Source organism: Mus caroli, chromosome 13 (assembly GCF_900094665.2).
Source record: "Mus caroli chromosome 13, CAROLI_EIJ_v1.1, whole genome shotgun sequence".
Classification (NCBI taxonomy): domain Eukaryota; kingdom Metazoa; phylum Chordata; class Mammalia; order Rodentia; family Muridae; genus Mus; species Mus caroli.
This window is the reverse complement of record NC_034582.1, coordinates 51913197-51920941: the sequence shown is the minus strand read 5'-3', so window position 1 is coordinate 51920941 and position 7745 is coordinate 51913197.

Here is a 7745-nt window from a genome sequence, read left to right as displayed (position 1 = left end):
CTCTCTCTCTCTCTCTCTCTCTCTCTCTCTCTCTCTCTCTCTCTCTCTCTCTCTTTCCCCCCACCCCCTTTAAATGCACCAGTTTGTGTTGGCCAATTACTTTCAGGTTTGGGACTGTCCTGGAATGTGGTCAGTATACCAGAGGGAGATCAGATCAGCAAACAAGTGACTCTCTTTCCCCAACAGCTATTAAATATCAATAGTTCTTCAGCAAGGAATGGGGCTTGGTGCCCGCCCTCTCCTTCATTTAAGTGAAACTACTTGCTGGACTGCATGTACATCTGGCTTGTGGGGTGGTGTGACTCTGAGACCAACTCAGGAAAAGTCCGATCCTTTGGGATGGCAGAAAGCCTGGTGCCTAGAGAAGAGGTTTTCTCCCTGAGGCAGAGAACTGGAACAAGTTTTCCCCCACAAGGGTTTCACTCCTCATAAATGCAGTTTTGACTTGAATTGTAGCTAATGGGTGCAAACACTGTCCTTGAATCCTGGCTGGGCCTTTTCACCTTTTAATTTAACATAGGAGGGCTTGCTCCTCAAAGAAGATTTCATCATCTATTTCTCTCTAAAAACATCTAGCACACATTCTTGCCTTTAGGGAACTTTTCAAACTTTTTAAAGGAATTTTTATAACACTATCTGTTCATTTAGCAATGAATTGTGTTTCAGGAAAAACGAATTGCTATTCCGTCATATCCTGAAGTATACTGTCAATCTTAGGAGGGTGTTTCAGAAGAGAACCCAGCCAAGACTCTGATTTTCTTGTTAGATTTCTTTGAGGCAGAACTTTAAAGTTGGCAGACACACGTGGGCACATGTGAGCACAGACATATGCTTCTTGTAACAAGTAGTGACTATGGTAGGTAAATACTTCACTGACCCCTAGACACAATACTGCCCTTGCATTTCTTTGAATGGCACAGCTAGAAACTTAATTGCTTATCCAGCTGTCATAATGTGTATCCTTGAGTGTCTGGGTGGAATTTTCTGTAGATGTCCATTGGTTCTCATTTGTGAGGTCATTTAACTACAGTGTTTCTGTGTTTAATTTTTGTCTGGATAACTTTTCTAATGGTAAAAATGAGACACGAAGAACACCAACTGCTCTTCCAGAGGTCCTGAGTTGAATCCCCAGTAACCACATGGTGGCTCACAACCATCTGTAATGGGATCTGATGCCCTCTTCTGGTGTGTCTGAAGACAGCAACAGTGTATTCATACACATAAAATAAATAAATAATTCTTTAAAAAAAAAGTGAGACATGAGAACAATTGCTGTGTTGAGATTCATTTTTGGCTTTAGAGCTAGTAGAGTTTGTTTTATGAAATTAGGTGTGCCAGGGTTTGATACATGCATATTCACAGCTGTAAAATCCTCTTGGAGGATTGTTCCCTTAGAGCCCTTTATCTCCTCTAACTAGTTTTGGTTTGAACTCTATTTTGTCAGTTATTAAAATGGCTATTACTTGCTCTTTAGTTCCATTTGCTTAGAATGCATTTCTCCCACATTTTATTCTAAGGTAGTGTCTTCCCTTGATAAGGTGTATTTCTTGAAAGCAACAAAAGATGGATTCTACTTTCTAATCCAAACTGAAGGTCTATGTCTTTTTCCTGGGGGAGTTGAAAGTATTAATGTTCAGAGTTAATTTAGAATTAACCGTGTATTAATTCTTGTCATCTTGACTATTATGTTTTCTTAGGCACCTTTCAATGAACTGCCTTGAGACTGCTTCTCTTTTCCTGTGGCCTCCTAGGTGTGCTTATCCTTTAGTCCAAAGTGTTCCTTTCAGTATCCTTTATAGGACTGGCTTAGTGGTCATGAATTCCTTTAATTTGTTTTTATTTCTTCTTTACTCATAAAAGCTAGTTTTGCAGGGTATGATATTCTAGATTGGCAGTCAAGATCTTTCCAAGTTCTGGCTTTAGAAGTTTTCACTTAAGGAAGGAGCATCAACCTACACACAAACCTTCAACCCAAAATGTGTCCTACCTACAATACGCATAGGGATAGAAATGGAGCAGAGATTGAGGGAACAACCAACCAATGACTGGCCCAACTCGAGACCCATCCTATGAGAGAGAGCCAACCCCTGATACTATTAATGATACTCTGCTATGCTTGCAGACAGGAGCCTAGCATAAATGTCTCCTGAGAGGATCTATCTGGCAGCAGATGGAAACAGATGCAGAGACTCACAGCCACATAGCAGGTAGAGATCATGGAAGAGTCATGGATAGAATAGAGTAGGCTGAAGACCTACAGAATCAACTAACCTGGACCCATGCGGGTTCACAGAGACTGAACCACCAACCAAAGAGCATGCAGGGGCTGAACCTAGGCCTTCTACACATTTGTAGCAGATTGTAGTTTGATCTTCATATGGGTCCCCTAACAATTGGAACTGGGGACTGTCTCTGACTCTGTTGCCTTCCATTGGGTTCCCATTCCCTACCTGGACTGCCTGGTTGGGCTTCAGTGGAAGAGGATCTCCTTAGCCCTGCTAGGACTAGATGTCCCAGGGTGGGGTGGTGCTCAAGGGGGGGGGGCTCCTCTTCTCTGAGTAGAAGGGGGGATAATAGAGGGAGGGACTTGTAAGAGCGAGACTAGGAGGAAAGAAGGGAGGAAGGTTGCAATTGGGATGTAAAGTGAATAAAGACAAATAGATTTATAGAAAAAATAGAAGTTTCTACTGTATAATCAGCTGTTAGAAAGGTGGGGCCATTAGAATATGTGATTTGCTCTCTCGCTCTCTCCCCCAGTTTTCAATAGTTTTTCTTTATTTTGTGTTTTTAGTGTTTTAACTATAATAAATAGTGCAGACTTTCTTTTCTGGTCCTGTCTGCTTGGTGTTCTGTAGGCCTCTGGATCTGTGTGTCTTTGGAGTTGTTTGCGCTTTTCTGAACATGTTTGTAACTGGTCTTTTGAATTCCACGTCTTCTCTTTCATTTAGGTCATTTTCCTTCGGACTATGAGAATGATCCTTTTGGGAGGCGGTATGTTGTCTCGACCTAGAGGTGAGCAGTGAGATAAACCATTTGGGGGAGGCTAGAGGGTGGGGTACAGGTAGGGAAGGGGGGCTGTCTCTAACAGGTCTCCATGAGACTGGGTCACTTGTGGCTAGTCAGCGGGAGCAGGTTCCTAGGGGCAGAGAGAAGTCACAGGCAGTGGAACTGGGGGGTGGGGGGGTACCTTGTGCAGTTCCAATGACGTCTGGCCATCGTGCGATGGTTTGGCTCGAGAGGGCTCTAGATGGTCTCTTGATTGAAGTGCAGACTCTCTACTTCACTTCAATTAGACTGCATTTGTTATCTCTCACTTCTGTCGACAGTAGATTCTAGATGCTCTCCAAACGCTGGTCTACTACTGTCTTCCTCTCTCAGCAAATAAAAGTTCCACTCTTCAGTTGCTTGGGGCTAAACTTTGAAATTATCTGACTCTTTCAATTTTTTCCCTTTATCCCCATGTCAGCAAATCCCCCATCTTTCAAACATGACCATAATCTGAGTCTTATCACTGGTGACCTGCCACTAGACTGGCCTGAGTCATCACACTCCCTCATGGGCCATCTGCCTCCACTCTACTCAGAGTAGGAACTAGAGTGTTACAGTATCTGCTCGAGCTCACTCAGGGGCCTTGTCTTACTCAGAGGATAATCCAAGTCCTTAGCAGGACCTGTGACCCGCATCTGTCCTCAACCTCATGTCTCTGGTCTCCTCTCACCATTCCACTATCCTTCCTCTCTCTTCTCCATACAGAGTCCTCCTTGCTGCGCCTGCCGTGCACATTCACACCTCAGACTTTCTGCACCCACTTTCCCTTCTACCCACAATGATCATTCCCAGGTAACCATCATCTCCTCTCTCAGGACTATGGCCAGGTGGCACCTGCCTCTTCCTTCTTCCTACCACTACTTGCTATATTCCCTCAGGCAGGCCAGGTGTCTGCACCCTTCACCACGCTATCCTCGCAACTCAAAGTCATGCTTGGAGTCCAGAATACAGAGTGCACACAGATAGAGGTGGGTAAATTAGTGTCCCGACACCTTACAAAACTGTTCCAATCGTGAGAAGACATGTAGGAAGATAATTAGACAGATATAAAGACAGGGTGGAGAGATGGAGGATAAACGGGTGGCTTGATGACAGATGGAAGCTGTGGGTAGATTGGAATCATCTGTCCTGCCCAATGTCTCTTCCCTAGGAAAAGCAGCAGCAAGTATTCATAGACAACCCAAGATAGAACACTCCCATGGAAGGTTAAAGGAAGCCTATAATCATTATGCATTCTGCATTTCTCATACATTAAGCACCAATGCCTTTCATTTGACGATATTAAAGCATGTTACAAAAAGAGCACTGTAATTACATGTAGTCCTACATCACCCTTGCATGTCAGGCAGCCTTGGGAGGCTTAATGGATTCAAGAGCTCACTTGCTCTTGACACATCTATATGATAAAAGAAAATCTGAGGTGAGCCCATGTGGCAGTCTGACATTTACATGGTGTCATCTGAGCCTCAGGAAATCTTTTATGGTGTGGCTTATTAGCATAAGAAAAAATTGAAATGACTTGTAGACTGTCTACCATCTCATGGCATCGTTGGACCAGCCAGTCACCTCAGCTGACCTCATCTGTTCTGTCTCCCTGGGCATTCCACAGTTGAATAGATTACTGAAGGAAGACTTTGAGGTAGAAACAGGGCTCATGCTTGCTGGTTAACCCAAAGAACATCTCTGAGGTCAAAGTGTGGCACACATGCTCTGTGCTGGTCACACTGGGTCAAGAAAAGTTCTCTTCATGAGACCAAACCCTGACAAACTTCCCAAGTGTTTTAGAGCATGGCTTTGGTGTTTAGTAATCTAATGGCAAGCCTCTTGGCACAATGACCTTCCCTTTAGATACTAATGACCTTCACCCCTCACCTCCTCAAAAAGTATCACACAGAAAAGCCTCTGGATTATAGCTTAAATGCTCAGCTCATCTGAGATTCCTACATGACTACTGACAAGTCTACAGTGAGATCTTAGGTCCAGCCTCTATGTCTGGATAGGAGAATTTGACTCCTAAAGCCATGGATAAGAGTATGACGCCCTAAGCTTACCTAGCTTGCAACTTCTCTACCACAGGGTGTGAGATATGAGAGAGAGGCTGATAGAGCCTCCTTAGTCATAGCCACAGATAGCTGTGCCTCCTCTTGTTATAGGAAATGGAAGTCCCAAAGTGTGCACTGCTGATCTGTGAGGCTCTGGGCACCAATTCCACGTCTTACATTGGACGATTGCTTGAATGAGAGTAGAGCGAAGTTCTTCCAAATGTTCCCGTGCTTCAGCAAGATGACTCTATCATCTTCATCATCTGGAAAGAGGCTCGGATGACCAGCGAGGCCATACCAAGAATCACATAATACAAGCCATACAAAGTAATAATGTTTTAAACCTAGAATTAGCTTGTTAACTTGTTGTGGTAGTTTGAATTTAAAAAGTCATATGTTTAAATGCTTAGTCACGGTGGAGAGATACTACGTGAGAGGGATTAGGACATGTGGCCTTGTTGGAATAGGTATGACCTTGATTGAGGAAGTGTGTCATTGGGGGTGGGCTTTGGGATTTCAAAAGCCCATGCCAGACCCAGGGTTTTTCTCTTTCTGCTGCCTTCAGAGTCAGATGTAGAACTCTCACATACTATGTCTGTCTGTGTGTCACCATGCCTCTGACCTCCCATGGATATAATAGACTAAACCTCTGAACTGTAAGCAATCCCCAGTTAAATGCTTTCATTTTTATGAGTTGCCATGGTCATGGTGCCTCTTCACAGCAATAGGACAGTTCCTATCACACTGGAGTAGTCCCACAATTCCAAAATGTTCAGCCAATACCATCCACATGACCAAAGTGAAATAATGGGGACCATGGAGAATAAAGAACCCTGAGTAGGAGGTGTGGAATTTCAGCTCAGGCTTGGTCACCATCTAGCCATTTCACTTCAGACAAGAATGTCATCTCCTTTGGAGACAGAAACCATTGTGTGATGTTACCTGGGGGAGATGTGAACCAATTATCAATTCTCCCCATAAATGTTAGAATGTAGTAATTCCAAGTGTAACATTGCACAGTGAACTTGTCAGGGTTAGTTACAATCACCTAGCTAACTCAGAGGCAGGTGCATCTCTGAGAAGCCCACCCAGCCTGAGCAACAGTTCATGAAAAGCTACATTGTTGGAGTTCTTGTTCTACCAAAGACAGCTTAGGAGGTTGGAGAGTCTTTTTCAGTTCAGTTGATGGGAACCACTGCTGGGCAGCTCAGCTGAGAAGGTGGGTTGAGTCTTTTAGGCAGTGGGCTGGTTTCTGTCTCTTTAGGGTAGCTTGCTTGGTCTGGGTGACTTTTTGGAGGCCTTACTATTTACATACTTCTAGGGGAGGGTGGGACCTAGTAAATCTGGTCAGTTTCAGGGACTTCCTAAAGCTATTGAGTTGTTTTCTTCCTGAGTTTAGCTTAGCAAGCAAGCTTTCCTACTGCTTGGACTGTTTCACCCCTTCCTGTGTCTAAAGGAGCTTTCCTCCAAGATGGAAGGTTTTATCTGGAAGGAAATTACTAGGCCACAATATTGGAAGGGAGAGAAGAGGGAGAAGGGAGAGGGATGCTAGAGAGAGGACTGAAGGAAGAGAAATCCAGCAAGTTTCCAGTAAACAGCTTTTCCTTTGTTTAGCAGACCTTATAATTTGCTAACGAGTATCTTACAAGACTTCAAAGGATGTCACGAGGCGTGTCTACCAAGCAGCTGTTTTTTCTTAAATGGAACAAAAGAAACTGCAAGAGAAACCTCAGACCACAGGGGCTTGAAGATTAGGAGTGAATGAGGTAACAGAAGATAGTGACTCTTGATACAACTCCTCATCATGCCAGTTCCATGAACTGCTTATGACAGGTCTATGGTGGTGTAGACAGCAGCTTTTCAGAGGCTCCATGTTGGGGCAAATCATGTGAAAGTGTGGGCACTCGGTGGGTTTAGTGACACAGTGAATAGAGTTTTTACAAACCCAAATGTTTGAGGAGGAGGAGGAGGAGGAGGAGGAGGAGGGAAGGTTGCTCTGACAATCATTTAGTATGGGCTGTATCAGTCTCTCTGATCAGATTTTTTTTTCTTTAAAACCACAAACAGGATGCAGAAGACTTGTGCTGAGACAAAAAAAAAAAAAAAATGTTTGGGTGCCAGAAACAGATCACTAAGAGAGTGTGTTTTGCATAACTTTGTCAAAGTAGGCGACCACTTTAAAACTTGCCATTTTCTAGTTTTAAATTCAGTCATGACAAGCAATACTTCCAGTGATTCTTTACAGCTATAAACACATGCTGAAAGTTGGCTTACCCATCCTTTTATATGCAGGCATTATGAGCGAAGAAAAGGGAAACCATTTTGCTACCATTTATATTATATAAATTATATTAAAATGATGCTTTTTTCTTATCAAGACAGATAGGTATAGTAAATCTCTAGAGAGCACCACAAACTAGAAAAAAAAAATACTCACTTTTAGAACTATAGTCAACATTCTCCATGATGTATCATGTACTGTTCAAACAACAAGCCTCAGTAAACTTGTAAATATCAAATAAAAATGAGGTTTTATTTATGTAAAAATCTTCACGGGGACATACTGAAAAGAAATCTAATTTCAGTCATAAATGAGTTTTAAAGATACTTTCTTGTAAGGCTTAGGAGATGGCTCAGCAGGTGAGAGTACTTGCC